Consider the following 16,016-nt stretch of genomic DNA (forward strand, 5'->3'; position numbering starts at 1 on the left):
ACGTGCAGAGAAATCCTCTTGCGGTCCCTTCAGCACTACCATCCTAAAATAACCGAGTAGCAAGACCCGGTTTAACCCTTCCTTCCTCCTCCAAAAAAACCAAACCCCAAGGTGAAATCACCTACTAACTGCTCCTTTGTTCATCTCCCACACCGAGCCACCCAGTAACAAGACAAAAATCCACCAGCCAGTGGAAAGCAGCTGGTCTAAGTTCAAGCCAAACAGCCTCAGCTTGCGCGAGCCAGGGCTTTAGCACAGGCCAAGCTGGGAAGGCTGCGCCTGCATCATTAACAAAATCCCCAGCAAATGCTCCCCGTGGCATCCAACCAGCTCTCCAGGGCTGCAAATTGTGCCCAGGAGCGTATTCTTCCCCAGCTCCTCCTTGCCAGGGTGCCTTTCACCGCAGACATCAATGTGCCTGCATCCCACGCTGGCCTGGATTAACTGCCTCTTTTATTGCTGCCAATTACTGGCAGCAAAGATGCCGTGGGGATGGAGCATGCGAGATGGGTTACCACCTTCCCGGTCCTAATGACGTGAGGTTTTGCAGGCTGCAGCAGCAGCCTTAGCTCCCCACAAAGGGGGGGGATCAGCCCACGGCCCCCACCCCACCCCCGCTTCCCTGCACACCCATCCTTTGCACCCCACTGCTGGATGCTGCAAATGGTATTACGGAGAGAGCTGTATCCCTGAGTTGTGGCACGGATCAGGGGATGCGAAGGCGATGCCCATCCCTGATGACCCAGAGACCTTCCCACGCAGGTGGGAGCAGAAGCAGCACAGGGCTGCAGGCAGCAGACCACACTCGGCTGCTGCTGAATGCTCTGAGACTTCACACTGCGAGAAGAATGAGCAGATAATAGGATTTTCCGTCTCTTCAAAGGGCGCGCGAGCCAGGCCTCGGCACTGTGCGGCACCCTGGGAAGAGCCGCCAGGAAGATCCCGCACCTCCCGGCCAGCACTGCAGCCGCAGGGATGCTCCCAGCTGCAGAGCATCCGCTTGCGTGCAAATGGGGACTGGGGACCCGAGTCCTTCGAGGGCACAAGGCTGGCGGGCACCACAGGGCTTATCGCTGCTGCTACCAAGGGGAAGCGAGAGGATGCCAGAGCCCGGCAATGCCACGCCAGGAGCCAAGGGAAAGTTCAGCCGCCTCCGCCGGCCGCCCCGCCACGGCGCGTTTTCGCCAGGAACAGCTGCTCTGCTGCAAAAACAAAACGGGAAAGCAGACAGCAGGCTTTCCACTTCATGCTTCTAACAGCCAGGGCACGCACATCGCCACACCGAAGGCATGGAACGCTCACACCTCCTCTTCTGCACACATATGCTGGCACCGGCCTGGGGCAGAGCAGCCGCCCCCGGTGAGCCCGGGGTCCCTCGGCCCCCGACCGCCGCGCAGGGGCAGCCGAAGGACCATCTGGAAGCTCATTTGAAGAGCTCCCACGTCCCTGCATCCCTGCTCCATTTCTCCTCAGATGGCTTATCAGCAGTGACTTTCCCGACAGCAATCGATAGAAAACATTTTATCGCCTTCCCAGGCGGCAGGATCCTTGGAGTGGGTCTGATTTCTGTTTCTATGGTGACATCTTCCGGGCTTGTGAAAGATCTTGCCTTTCTTGGTTGTTGTTGGGTGGTGGAGATGGGGGGGGTGGAGGGGGGCTGGTGCTATATTTTTTGTTGTTGTAGGTTTTGCCTTTTTTTTTTTTTTTTTTTTTTAATACCATTTTCAGCGTAACAAGGAAGTCGCCAGCCAGACAAACGCGATGCCCGCAGCTTACTCGCAGCGCTGCTGCTCGCTGGGAAGGGCCCCAGGGCAGCTTTCATCCCTGAAACATGCCGCAGCCTTTGAAACCTATTGAGGCTCAAATGCACGTTGGCTCGGCCAAGGCCGTCTCGCTCCTTCCTTCATCCCCGTCCACCTTCCCACCCCTCCGGGCTTCTCCTGCCAGGCCTGCAAAAAGCCACTCGGCCACACAGCAGGGATGGCCTCCAGCACAAGTGACTGCTCCGGGCGTTTTGTAGCGTAGCTTATTTTGCTCCTCAGCTCTGCTCCCTCCTCCTTCCCTTTCCTTTTTTTCTCCCACCACCTGCTTTGGCAGAGGAGGAGGGGGTTTGCCATGCAGCCCCCTGCTGCCAGCCCCTGCCCTGCTGGCTGCGGTGGCCCTGGGACCCGACCAAAGGGGCAAGGAGGGACGCCAGGGGGGTCACTCTGTATCTCTAGGACAACGATCACTTGCCATCTCCTGCATGCAAATGGCCTGGTGCTTTTGCTGAGTTATCTGCACCTGAGGATCTCACTGCCTAATTAATGTCTGCATGGTTCTCTCTCATTAGCGGTCCCTTTACCCCAGGAATGGCATCGCCTCCTGCTGCCTGTCCCTGCCCAACAGCCCATGTGCTCCAGCTGGAAGCCAGCCTGCTGCAGCCACCCTCCTCTGGGAGATGGATGGATGGATGGATGGATGGATGACCTCTCGTTTCCAGAGGTGCCCTGTGCTGATGCATTTAGCAAAGGCCCTCATGGCTTGGGGACCCAAAGGGGAGCCCCTCTTCTCTGCCACCAAGTCCCCAAGGGGGTTGCACCCATGTCCTTACTGCAAAGGGAACAGATGCCTGGCTGAGGTGGCCATACCCCAGGCTCCAGCTCCCCAAAAGCCTGACTGCATTCAGCACGCAGCAACCTGGAGAGGTAGAGCAACACAAGGGAGCCAACAGCCCCGTGCTCCTCCTGGTGCGACACCGGCTGTGCTGCCAACCTGGGATGTGCCATGAGGGCTGGCGCAAGGGCAGGACCGGCACTGAGCCGCTGGGACGGCCGAGGTGTTGCCGATGGCTTCAGTCCCAGTTACCAGAGATGGGTTTGAAAAGCATCGCTGGCTTAGCAACGGTCTGCCCGCACCTTTCCCATAACGATGAAAACACGCTGTTCTCTTTAGTTAATGTTTCTCAGTGGCACGGCCTTCTGCCTGCGCAAAAATAAATAAATAAAATAAAACAGAGGTTTCTTCTTTTTTTTTTTTTAATAATGGGAAACTCCAAAGCTCAGAAAGTTGGATTCGCGTCCTGGTGTTAAGTGACAGCGGGGGATTACTCCTTCCATCGGGCACAGACCCAAAGCACTTAAAAGCAAGGGCAGGAATGGCTAATGCGGACCTGCCATCACCTTACCCAGCAAAGAGAAACGCACTGCCTGTGACACAGATCAAAACCCCTGCATATTTCATCTCAACACAATGCCCTTATCTTTGACCCAAAATAAAAATTATTCCTTGCTCAGCAATCTCAAAATACAAAATTATCTACACGTGCATTAATGCCATGTATCAATCAACTTCAAATGCAAATCCACTGAGCGTTTATTCCTAATTTTACCATAAAAGGATGGTTACTCGCCAAGCACCTCGCTCAACATTATGCTAGGGAACGGCAGTTACGATCAGCAAATCTTCTCCTGGCCATTGACAAATACTTGGATCCTCAGCTTCTCCTAATGGAAACAATCTGGCTGGCTCCTGAGAAAGGGCAAAGCACGGAGGCCAGGAAGGAGAGCAGCACGTTCTCTTCTCTCCCCCTTTTTGCAGCCTCCCTCCCAAAAAACCTCTTCAGTTCGGGAAGCCGGTGTGGTGGGGTGCTGGGGGGGAAGGAGAGCAGAGCCGGCTGGGAGCTTGGGTGGGAGCAGTGAGCGAAACCCCTCTTTGCTCTCCCTGCGAGGGCAGCGGGGAGGATCGGTGTTATCGGCCGCTTTGGGGAGAGCCTGCAGCCCGTCCCTGCTGACAGCAGTGCTGCTCAAAGGGAAGCCCATTTGCTAGGACGTGCGGAGGGTAATTAGGGAATTGCAAGGCTAGGCATATTCTGCAAGTCTTTTTCTTCTGTTTTAAAGAAATGGGGGAGCGTCGGTGGGAAAAGGTGCTGTATGAGCGAAAGGAAAACACCAGGGAGCACTTAAAGAAATGGCAAAGCGCAGATCAAAACCAGACCACATGAAATGTCTTTCCAGGTGACTGCGAGGCTGCTGCAGGGTGCTGGCGGGGGTGCAGACAGACAGAGAGCAGCGCTACCGCAGGGCCATGACAAATACCAGTAAGAGCTCTGGAAAGGCTAAAAGTCCTTGGGCATATTCCGTGCTCCAGCTGCAAAAAGCAAGAGAGCCCCCTCAAGCGGATTGTCCCACCGGGGTTGTCCCACCGCTGCCACCAGCGGCTCAGCTGCCAGATGTGGGGTTTGATGAATTCCCAGCCTGATCCGCTTCGACAGCTCCTGGGTCCCGCTCACAGCCCGGGATCAGTCCCCAGCAGCGCGGGGAGGGTGGCACGCAACGCATCCATCCAAATTTCCACCCCGCGCGCTCAAGGAACAATGGCCCGTGTGTCCCTCGGAGGCTCCTCCTGCCGCACGTGGCCGCAGCCACCCTCCAAACACTCTCCCTCTTGTTCACTTTGGCCGGGGAAGCGGCAGAGCAGCAGGTATTTCCTGCCATCGGCCGCCATCCCCGCCTGGCTGGCCCCCACGGGGGGGACACGCTGCTCCAGCCCGCGTCCCTGGAACCCCCAAGGGACCTGACACCTTTTGGGGACAAAGCAGGGACCCGCAGAGGTTGCTGTCTCTCGGCAGGCAGGTGGCCCTGCTCCAAAGGGACACCAGCAGCTCAACGCGCACACACACCCCCCCCTCCTCCCCGCTGTGCACATCCTGCTGGAAAAGATTTCCCTTCTGCGGTTCCAAGTCCCAGCTAAGACGAGGCTAAAAAACGTGCAAAACGCTGTTTTTGCTTCGTTTCCTTTGTGCATTTCACAGCATGTTCTGCAAACAGGGCACTTCCTCATAGTTTCGCTCTGGCTCTCACGTTCGGGAATAAGAGAGAGGCTTTTATTTTAATAGGAAAACAGGATTATAAATTAGCAGCCGGGCAGCGAGAGCCCAGAATCTTCCCATTAAAATACCTGCACGCATCGCCGTGGCCAAAACCGGGTGTCAACACCAGGGACACAAGCAAGGAGGGGTCCTGGGTGCCACCCTTCTTGGTGCAGAGCGGGTGCCGGTGGCGCATCTGAGATGCAAGCGGTTAACCAGCTGCAACCGCTGAACAGCGAGGGCTTATACCAGATACCTGATGGAGAGGAAAATCCCAAGCAAGCATTAGGCAGCGGTGCTGGCTGCAGCCAATTTTCCTCGCTTAATATGTTTCCTGCACTCGTCCCCCTCCCTGACCTCAGCTCCTCCTTGGAGCACGTTCAGCCCCAGACGCACCGCTAAGCAACAGCCAAGGCCAGCGGGACCGCTGCCATTTTGTCCCTCCCCTCGGCTCGGAGGAGGCCAGGGCTCCTGCCACGGCTGCTGCAGCCCCCGGCTTTTCCCCGGGGCTCCCCAAACCGCCCGGGGCTCCCCAAACCGCCCGGGGCAGCGGGCAGCACCCTCAGGTGGTGAGCACCCCGTGGCGTGAGGGTGTTCTGTGCGCCCGCTGGGGCTGCCGTGGGATGCTCGGAGAGTGGGGAAAGGGGGTCGGACATGCCACCTCCATCCTATGCAAAGGATGCGTGTTCCAGATGCAGATCCGGATGCGGATCGGAATCCAGCTCCAAATGCAAAACCAGATGCGGATCCCAATCCAGACCCAGATCCAAGCGCAGACCCACATGTGGTCCAACCCCGATCCAAATGTGGAGCCAAATCCAAACACCGCAAACCCGGATCCAAATCCGGACCTAAGCCCTGACCCAGGATCTGGCGCATATGGTCCCCGGTGCCCGGCGGTGCCCGGTACCTCACCCTGCCCTGCAGCACCCGGTGCCCGGTACCAGCAGCACCCGGGGTGCCCTCCACCCACTCCCGGTGCCCACCATGCGCAACCCGGTAGCTCCCATCCGACACCCGGTGCGGCGTCCCGGTGCCCCATCTCCCCTCCCCACCCCCTACCGTGAAATCCCCGGTACGCCATGCCCGGCTACCGGCATGCCCTTTACGCGACGCTCCATCCCCATCGCACCAAGCCCCCCCCCCCCCCCGCGCTGATCGACGGGCCCCGCTGCTCCCTGTTGCCCGTTACCGGGACTTCGCTCCGCTCTGCCCCCGTTACCGCCGTCTCCCGGCGCGGCCGGCAGGTGTCGCCGCCGTCGCGGGCAGGGGCGGCGGGCGCGCGTGCACTTCCGACGGCGCTCGGTCATGCCCCCGACTTTCCTCCCCTCCCTCCCGGCGCCGCGCGGGGCTCCCGCCCGCTGACACCGCTGAGGCGGCTCCTCTCTCTCTGCACGGCGCGGCGCGGCGGAGAGCGGCGCGGCCGCCCGGGGATGGCCGCCGGGGCCGCCCCCGCCCAGCGCCGCCGCTGAGACGCAGCGGGGCCACACGGCCCGTCAGGTAAGAAGCCTCCGGGGACGGGGACGGGGGACGGGAATCCGGGTGGGCCCCCCCGGCTCTAGCCCGCCGGCCGCGTCGCCGAGGCTGGGCCCCGGGGGAGGGCGAACGGGGCGGGGGGGGGGTGACAGCCGTTGTCTGGCGGGGAGGGGAGGAGGGGAGAGGGGTTGGCCGAGCGGGGCGGGGGCCGTAGCCCCCCGTGGCCTTGCCGGTGTACCGGGGGGGGGTGGGGTGGGCCGCGTTACCACCCCGCTTGCTTCGCGTCGCAACGGCGGCTGTAGCCGCGGCTCCCGCCGGGGCCGCTGCATTCCTGCTGCCGCTGGAGCGGCGGTGGCATCGCGTCTCCGCCGCGCTGCCGGCATCTTCTTCCTTTCCTTTCCCTTCCTTTCCCTTCCTTTCCCTTCCTTTCCCTTCCTTTCCCTTCCTTTTCCCTTCCCTTTCCTTCCCTTCCCGCTGCCCAGCCTCGCGTTCCGCCCGCGCTCCCATCGCACCGCACTCCCATTTACAACCGCAGCCCGCTTCGCCCCCCCCCCCCGCCTCGACACCCCCCCTCCAACCCCGCCAAGCGCGAGCCTGGCCCTAGCTCGGTGACGTCACGAGGGGGGGCAGCGAGGGGCTCCCCGGCCCCCTCGGCCCCGCGGGTGGCCGCGGTGTTCCCGCCTGGCAGCGTGGGGATGCAGAGGGGGGATTTGGTGTATCTGAAGCCCCCCTGGAGGAAGGGTGTGTGTGTGTGTGTGTGCCCCCCCCAAGCCCTTCTGCTGCAGCTGCTTTTAAGCTGCTAAATTCCAGCTAAATTCCAGTGTCCCCCCCCCCATTCCTACCACCCCCTGGAAACGTGCAGCTGGAACAGCAGCCTGAGCACGGTGGTGCTTGTACCACCGGGGATCCCAATGGAGATGGTGACTGACCTCTTCCCCCCCCCCCACCCTGGCCCAAGAGGGTCGGCATCCCGAAGGCTCTCCGGCCGATGGCGAGGCGTCGCGGCTGACGTCGCAGACCTGCCGGAGATTTTCATTGACGTCAGAGTGGGGAGCTGCTGGGGTGCGCGTTCGTTCCCCGCCGCCTTTGACGGAGCGCGATGCCGTCCCTTAGACGTGAGCAAATTTGGCTTGGCAAAAGCTCTTGTGGCCACTGGTTCCCGCCTGTTCTCCCCTTGGCTGCGAGCGGTGCCCGGGCTGGCTGCCCTCAGGTGACCTCCCAAAGCGATGTTTTGGAGGAACAAAAACAACAGTGGGGGTTTTGCGTGGGAGAGCGTTCCTAGGGCCCTGTGCAAGCGGAGGGAAGGCATCTCTGGTGGTGCCAGCACCTTCCGAGGGTTCTCCCAGCTCAGCTCCAGCTGCCCCAGCTCGTGGGCATCACTGGAGCCTCCTTGAAGGTCCAGAAATGGTTTTCTGCTGGCTGCTGGGATTTGCAGATCGCTCCTACCCCTCAGCCGCCTTCTGCAGGGTGGCAGCTCGTGTTCTCCAGGTGGGCAAGCAGCACCGCAGTGGCTCTGCGGATGTGGGTGCCAGCACCCGTGCGTTGGTGGGAGAGGTTGGGGGGACCCACGGGGGGCAAAGCGGAGGTTGGCTGTGTGTGGTGCCCTGGAGTTGGGCGGTCAGGTGCAGAGCTGGTGCTGAGACTGCATCTCCTGGTGTCTGTCACTGGCTGATGAAAATGGACCTCGAGCTGCTGGGGGATGGAGTGGAGAAGGATGGGAAGAAAAGGACACGTTCTCCCCTAGCACTCTTCCCTCCGCGTTTCCCGTGGGATCGAGGTGTGCCTTGAGGCATGGCGAGAGCCACGGTGTTGGGGGGGTTCAGCATGGGTCTGTGCATCGGGCTCAGAGCCCAGGCTGGGGGCATCTGCACCCTGAGCAGCAGCTCTGCAGCCCGGGGCCAGGAGCTGTGTGAAGTTCAAGGCAGGAAGTGAGAGATAAAAAAAAATTAAAAAAAAAAATCACAACCGGTAGAAACTGCCAGGGAGATTTAGGGAAGCAGCACGGCTGTGCTGTGGAGCCCAGAAGAAGTGTGCATCCTCCTCTGATGAGGAGCTGCCCGTGCCAGGGACCGCAGACCCACCTCTCTTCTCCCGGCTCTGTCTCCTCTGCAAGCCCCAGGGAACAATTGCATACAGAGTGCTTCGTTTCAGAGCCGCCACAGTCATTTCAGAGACCTTTTAGGCAGGAAAAGTGCTCTGTAGCGTGTAATTTGAAGGCTCTGCTCTGAACCTTCACTGTCGCTCTGCTAAATGATCCTCTGCTCTTCCAAACCTTTGCTGCCTGGAAACCAGCGGCAGTGACCTGGTTCCTGGCCTTGTTTGGTCCCTGGTCTCCCTTCGGCCTCGTGCTAAGGTGAGGGGAGTCGTGGGTTGCAAGGAGCAGCCCGGGGTGTTTCTCTGTCTTGCATGGGGCCTCTCAGACGTCAGAGTCCTGTGAGATTTCAGCCAGTCTTAATCATCTCTCGCCTCTGCCTGAGCTGCAGAGGTTGTCACAGCTCGCTAAGGATTTTCCAGCCTGGAGGGTCGAGTCTTGTGAGGGCTCTGCAGGAAAATCTAGGGACCCCGACTGATTTCCCGCAAAAGGGGGAAGCTGCAGAATTCTTTTCTGCACCATCCCTCAGGCTTGGAAGCTCACGGCAGGGAAGGATGGTTTGTTCTGCCATCAGAGGATACAGCACAACTTTGGTTTACCTGAGGGACTTGCGCCGTAGCCTCGCTGGGGGCACAGCGAGCTGAGCCTGGAGGTGACGGGCCATCATTTAGCCAGGGAGTGTGATATCGCCGGGGGGTTTCCTCACCCTCGTCTTTCCTCTTCTGCCCATCCCAGCGCGAATTGCCCTAAAACTTTTGTCGGTTGGAGGCACACCTGCAGGAACAGAGCAAGCTGCGGGTTTCCTCTCGCCGTGGGTGCTGCCTGCCCTGCCAGATGCAGGCAGGGCTTTGAGTTCCCGGCAGCTGGGGTGTGCAGGCAGCTTCGCAGTGGGGCACAGGCAAAGGGAAAAAGATGGGGAGAGGGAGAAACATTTGCATGTGAAGGGCTCAGCTGTCACACCTCGGCCTATTCCTGGCTGGTCTGGTCCCGTGCTGCGGCACAGGGCTGAGTGCCGGGCTGGTGTGGCAGCAGCATGCTGGCTGGCACCGTGCAGGCACGTGCACGTCTCCTCTTGCCTCGCACGGTTTCGCTCAGCTTTGGATTCGCTCCTGGTTTCCGCCGAGGCAGGGAGAGTCCCAGTGACAGCGGATTTATGCACATCACCGAATCAGACACGCGGCCAGGGCAGGAGGAAACCGTCTTGAGTCCATCCTAGCGGGCTGGATCAGCCATGCCAGGCAGATACCTGGGTCTAACCTGCTCTTAAAAACTGCGGGTGCTGGGGACCCCACCCTGTCCCCAGGCAATTGCTGCCACTGACTAATGACAGACTTCCAGCAATGCGACTTGGCTTCCGCTCGCATCCTGTCCCCTGCAGCAGGGCACGAGGCAGAGGAAAGGCAGTTTCCCTTTCCCTTCTTTACCTCTCAGAGGGATGCTCCGCAGCTACGGCCCTTCCAAAGACCGGGCAGGATGCATCCCAGCTGGGCTGGAGCGGGCAGACCCATGCATCGTCGTGCCAGCGTCCTGTCCCACCACCCGCTTGGAAACATGCTTAAAATCCACCTGCTCAGCATCGTGTGGATTTGGGATTTTCCCCAGGAGGGCTTGTACGGCTGCTCGGGGCCGGCAGCAGCAAGGCTTTCACCCCGGGCGCGGTGTGGAGGAGGAGGAAGAGGAGGAGGAGGGAGGCAGGTGCAGGTGCTGGGGAGCCGGCGTCACAGCCGAGTGCGAAGAGCTGGCTCCGAGCAGCGGTGGCCACCTGCGCTCGCCAGCGCCCAGCCGGCAAAAACTACACGTCCCAGCAAGCTGAGGGCCACCGCCAGCTGTGCAAGATGGAGAGCGGCTTCCTAGGGCTGGCAGTCACCCCCGGTCCCCAGTGGGAGGGTGGGCATCGCTGCGGGGAGGCCACTTTGCTGTGGGAAGGCGGCCGCTTGGTTTTTGCTTCGGTTGCATGGCCTAGTTTTAAGAGCTGGAATATGCTCAAAGATGGGCTTTCTGAGTTGCTTTTTTTGGTTTTGTTTTGTTTTAAATGACAGCATTTCCCCTTTAAATTTACATCTCTAGCTGGGGAACACAGAGCCTGGTGAGAGAGGGAGTGTGAGACTTTTATAAAAAGAACGAGTCGGGTTTTATTATCCCTTTGAGACGAGCAGGGAAAATCTATACTGAAGGCATGAAATAGCAATAAAAATGGACTTTTTGCCAAAGCAAAATTAATTGAGTGAATCTCAGTCCTCAAGCCTGAGCTCTGAGAGGCTTATGAGTTGGATATGAACCACGCTGCCCCCTTCCAGGCTCTCATCCCCCGAGGAGGAGAGGCAAAACCTCCCTCCGGTCGTCAGCCCCGAACAACGAAGTGCGATGTGATCGGCGCACAGGAGCAAAGGACTCGTGCTTGGGACACAGGCATCCCCACCGCTTGTGAGGCTGGGGTTGCTTCCAGCCCTGATGGTCCCTGGAGCTAGGACCTTCTCCAGATCTGTTGGCTTGGGGACCTGCTCTGATGGCATAAATACGATGCTGATGATCATTCAGCGGTCACCTCTCCGGTGTTGCCACTCTCCGCCATCATCATCAGTCACGGCATCTCACCCGGATTGCAGATTTGGGGGAGTCTGACATGAGAAAGAAAGAAGGCTGGACAGAGGTTCCTTGAACCCACTCTGGGAGCCAGGAGAGGAACCTGCTGTCTTATCCTGGCCTGGGCTTGCTCTTACTAACCATTTTCCTCCCTTGTCTCTGCTTCCTGCTCCTGCCCCACAGTGGGGTCTGGCTCTCCAAGGCGCTTTCTGGGCAAAACCTTCACAGAAAAGGAAAACCCCCTCCTGGGTTCGTCTGGATGTACACGTGCGGTGGCACCAGCTCCGCTCTCCCCTTTTTGGTGGGGGAGGATGGCAGGAGGAGCTGCCGGCCAGAGCAGCAAGGGGAAAGACGGATTCTTTTCAGCAGATGGTGCAAAGAGGACGAAGCTGCGTAAACCTCCTGAGTCTACCAGAGAGACAGAGATTAAATAGCGAGAGGGCTGAGAGGCAGCTCCAGGCAGGAGAAGGAAGGAGAAAAAAGGAAAATGGGGGTGGAAATAGGATTGGAGAGTGGAACTGGGGAGAGGAGTGTTGGTTTGAACAGGAATCTCCTCCCACTTGATGTCTCCCCTCCAATTCGGAGGGCCTAGATTCCGTGCCATAAAAATATAGCCCTTTTCAATCCCTTATCTTGCAGGAGCAGAAACAATTGGCCTGCAAAGAAGGAGAAAACAATCTGTTTGACTGACAAACAAAAACACATTTCTGCACAAAAGGAGGAGGAGGAAGAGGCAGCTGTCTGGCTGCTGCTTCGGCTTTTTTCCTTTCCCCTCCCTCTCCTGTCCCCTCGCTCATGGTGTCGGAGCAGAGCTGCTACCCTTGCCAGCAAAACACCCGCCGTTCTGACTGGCTGGGTTCAATGTCAGGCTCCCGCAGCAAATGTCATTGTCCGCCCTGCCGTCACCAGCCATGGCGGAGATGCACAAGCCCTGCCGTGATGCCCTCCTGGGGATGGTGTGGGGAAAGGTGGTACCCTGAGCATCAGTGGGGCAGAGCCCAGCTGCCGGGAGAGGTGCCTGTTGGGTGCCAGAGACACAAACTGATGCTCAAGAGAGAGGGACCAAGGCCAGCAGCTTGTGGTGGCTCATTTGGGGATGGAGGGGATGCAGGAGATCCCTCGTCTGGGGATCTTGGGGAAGTTCAGCTGGATTGTGGGCAAGACACTGATACTGCAGCATGTGGGCAGCGTCGCTGGAGCACCCGAGTGCTGCAGCTTGGAGATACTGCTGGAGCCTCGGCCATCTCCAGAGTCAGCTCTGTGCCTCGGTTTCCCCGTCTGCAAAATAAGCAAGATAACACGCAAATGCTGTAAGAGAGCTGGGGCGTAGAAGTGCCCTGTACACCCTGTCATTATCCCAGCAAGCTGTTGTCCCAACAAATGGTTATCCCTAAAAAATAATTATGGCAACCACCATACTAGCCAAATTGGTGCTGGGGGGAATCTGTCAGGCAGGCAGGAGCAGAGCCCATGGGATCTCAGCAGTTCTCCATCTCTCCAGAAAAAACTCCTCACTCGGAAGCTTTTTTAAAAGAAAGAGAAACTGATTTTCCCCATGTGATTCCCTAACCAGGAGCAGCAGCAGTTTCCTGCCTGGGACAGCCTTCCAAGGGGACTCTGCTCTACAGGGACACATGAAGCAAACACCCATGCTCCGAAAACAGCCAAATGCAATACCCAGTGCCTGCCCAAACCTGGAAAAGCAGGAGGCTGGAACAGGGCAATCTCTGCAGGGGCTGGTTAGTGCTGCCACAGAGGGAATCTACAGTAAATAAAGGGGCACAAGAAGAGAATCCTGAAGCCACCAGGATGGTCTTAATCGGTTTTGATCCAGGTTGCTGGAGACCTGCTAGAGTCCACTGGAAAGATGATCCTGCACTAGTGGACAATTCGCTTTTTCCTTTTTTTTTTTCTTTTTAAGGAGCTGTTTCACTCCACAGCCAAATAGCAAAATAACATGTAAGAAATCACAGATTCCAGGTGAGTTAATAACAAATAATGACTCTCAGTTCCTGAGTGGTTCTCTTGATGCCTCAGTCCAGGCACATAACAGCCAGGCTTTCCTCTGCATACTCAGCCAGGCTTGTTGAAATGCTGGTGCAAATTGATAGAACCATCCTGAATTCAAGTGAATTCAAGAGATCCAGCCTCTGCTTTCTTAGAGTACCACAACAGAAGCTTTGGGGAATATTTGATCTGAAACATTAGAAGGATTTGATTTTTATTTTTTTTTAATTCCTGCACCTAAAATGCAGAATGTTCTGCATTTTCCTTTCCTCTTTCATTTCAAAGTAAGATGAGAGGAACCGTCTCTCCACACGTCAAACTGCAGGCAAAAGAAGATACGAAAGATGACTGGACTCCTTTTACAACTTTGGCGCTTGACTTTCCTCCCCAGAAGGGGAAGATGCATTGTCAGCCTGTCTTGTGATCGGGCTGTAACCTTTTGTTACCCTGATAAACGTCAGCTGACCAGGCTGGGATGTAAAAAAGCTCCATCTCTACCAGACCGTTGCTGCGCTGCCTCGCACACAGTATTTGGGCAGGAAGAGGCCCAGCGTCTCCCTGCCTGAGCAGTACTTGCAGACTTTGCCTGGCGCGGGGGCAGTTGCATGCTCTGCAGGGAAGCACAGACAGCGACTGCAAGAGCAGGTTTTGCCCGTGTTGAAGTGGGTGGCAGCACCCTTCAGGGACCGTGGTTCTCAGTGTGTGGTCATCCAGCTGGGACAGGTGGTCTGCAGAGAGTCTGTGCACCGGAGAGGAAAAAAAAGTGTTATTGAAGTGGCATGGCTAGACCCCTACTATCAGTGCTGCTCAGGGGCACTTGTTCCCTTCCATCTCGGCAGTGCCGCGTCCTCTGCAGCCACCTGCCCGGCTTCCCTATGCTGCTGCCTTCTCCCAGCTCTTCCATGCCCTGCTGTGGCCCCCAAAGTCCTCCAGCACCCTCTCTCCTTCTTTATTTACTCCTGCCCCCCAAACTCTCCCTGCCTTTCTCCCTCCCAGCTGAACCCCGTTGGCAGAAAAGCAAGCCTGGTGAGGGTTTAGCCTCCACACTCGGTGCTGGTAGATGCAATGCAAAGCTAATGCTGTGGTAAAGTAAATCTAACAAAGACGTGGAGTTTGGCTCCCGGGCAAGAAAGACTGTTCAGGTTTTAGCAGACGTCTGCTTCTCTGGTCCTGCATGCTCTGAGCAACAAAGGTGGCCATGGGAGCCGCTCTCGGGGTGAAGCCAGAGTTTGGCTCAGCCCAAGGCTTGAGGAGAGGTGGCTGAGACAGGGTGGGATCTGGTGAAGCCCTGGCTCTCAGCTTCAGACCTTGCAGAAGTCTGGATGCTTGCAGCCCCTGGCTGGCAGGACAGTATTTCCCATTGCAGAGCCAGTATTTGGTGAAGCAGCATCTGCCCGTGTTTTATCCAGACCTACCTGGAGCCTCTCCTTTCCCTGCTGCTGCCCTGCTTGCCAGCCATGCACAGGAAGGGAGCAGGCATCTCCCACCCCCTTCTACCAGTTATAGTCACACAGTCTCGAAGCTCATCCTCGATGTTACTCTGCGCTAGTGCCTCTTGGGATTTGGCCTGCATGTGTCAGGGCTACGCGCCTCTTCCTCTACAGCTGCTCTCCGCTCGGCTGCGTCACCCAGAGCATCCCTTCCTCCTGCCCGGGGTTGCTTTGTACATCCCGTTTCCCGAGTTATTTCGCCCTGATTTATACCAGGTCACGGGCGCGTGGTCCCTTACTTGGCTGTGGTAGCACAGCCTCTTCGATTAGGTGTATTTCCAAGCATGACTTCCATCTGTCCATCAGTCGCTATAGCTAATTTCTGCAGCGTTTACAGCCATACAGGGGCATCGTTCATATGTAATAATCGCTGATGGTGGCAGAACTGTGATAAATGATCTATTCCACGTATTTCACCTCTTTTCTGTTCACAAATTGTTTGTGATTTTTTGTACTTGCATTAAGTATTCAAAGTGACTGCGATTTCCACCATCATATTCATTATTCAAAATTGTTCTCCAGATAATTTCTGCAAATAATTCGTGGTCTTTGCTTTTTTGTGAATACTCGGTCTCAAGAATGAGAGTTGTTTTAATTGGGATCTTATATCACATGATGGATTTCGGCTTCCCGATTGGGCAGGCTTAATTTTTAGACTTGAGGTTTGGGGAGGGAACTGTTGCAATTAAGAATTTGAAATTCACTTTCTTCCAATATCTTCAGTTGCCGCTAAAAATTAACAGTCTGTCTTGTCTTTTTTTTTCATCCCTTCCTGGCCAAAAATCCCTGCCGGTAACTTGTTGGCAAGAAACACTTGGAGAATATAAACAAAAAGGTGGCACCAAAACAGCTAAATTTAACATATCTAAAAACTGGAGTGATGATTCACAGTGGTTTGTTTTGTATTATTCACCTCGCTCTGGTAAAAATAATGATCAAAATAATTTAGAAACATAAAAAGTCACATAGCAAGGGGACATTTATAGCACTCGGTTTCATAAAATCTTCCATCGACGGCTCTCTGGGTGCCTGAGAAACATCCTGTGGGCTGGCTGGCGTGCGGCGGTGAGTTGGTACCCTGGCCCTGCTCGGCGCTCTGGCCCTGGGCTGAGGCTGCTGCCGGCTCGGTGGAGGCGGAGGGAAGGAACGTGCAACCAGCCTGGCTCCACATACTGCCTTGATCCGCACCCACAGCAGACAAGACTCCGGTTGTCTCGCGCAGAGCTCGACTCCAGGCAGCGGGTGACCGTAAGTGGCTTGCCCAAGGTCGCACTCCAGCTCCCTTTTTCAGCTGGAAATAGCTCCAAGGTCTCCTGATTCCCGCCCCCCCCCGCACCAGCCCCCTCCTGCTGCGAGGCGAGACAGAAAGGTGCAGAGTTCAGATGTTTTCTCTAACCGACAGCCTGGCTCCTGCCACCTCTCATAAAGCCTCCTTGGCTTTATTTTCTGTCCCCCACCATCAGGCTGAGTCAATGGGGCCCCACTTGTCCCCCCCTTAATAGCACGAGTTCCCGGGGCA

At 57.1% G+C, this 16,016-nt stretch overlaps 1 protein-coding gene across 5 annotated transcripts in view; it reads left to right on the forward strand.

Moving 5' to 3' along the window:
- The first annotated feature begins 6,210 nt into the window (after window positions 1–6,210).
- Window positions 6,211–16,016, forward strand: part of RAI1 (retinoic acid induced 1) — a 75,973-nt gene continuing 66,167 nt past the window's right edge. For 2 of the 5 annotated variants that reach the window (XM_069810406.1, XM_069810409.1), the window contains exon 1: window positions 6,232–6,349. The gene's annotated coding sequence lies outside the window, so the exon portion shown is untranslated. Of the gene's footprint in view, window positions 6,350–16,016 lie in introns of all 5 variants that reach the window. The other 3 variants (XM_069810405.1, XM_069810407.1, XM_069810410.1) reach the window with 3 other exon arrangements.

Source organism: Haliaeetus albicilla, chromosome 22 (assembly GCF_947461875.1).
Source record: "Haliaeetus albicilla chromosome 22, bHalAlb1.1, whole genome shotgun sequence".
Classification (NCBI taxonomy): domain Eukaryota; kingdom Metazoa; phylum Chordata; class Aves; order Accipitriformes; family Accipitridae; genus Haliaeetus; species Haliaeetus albicilla.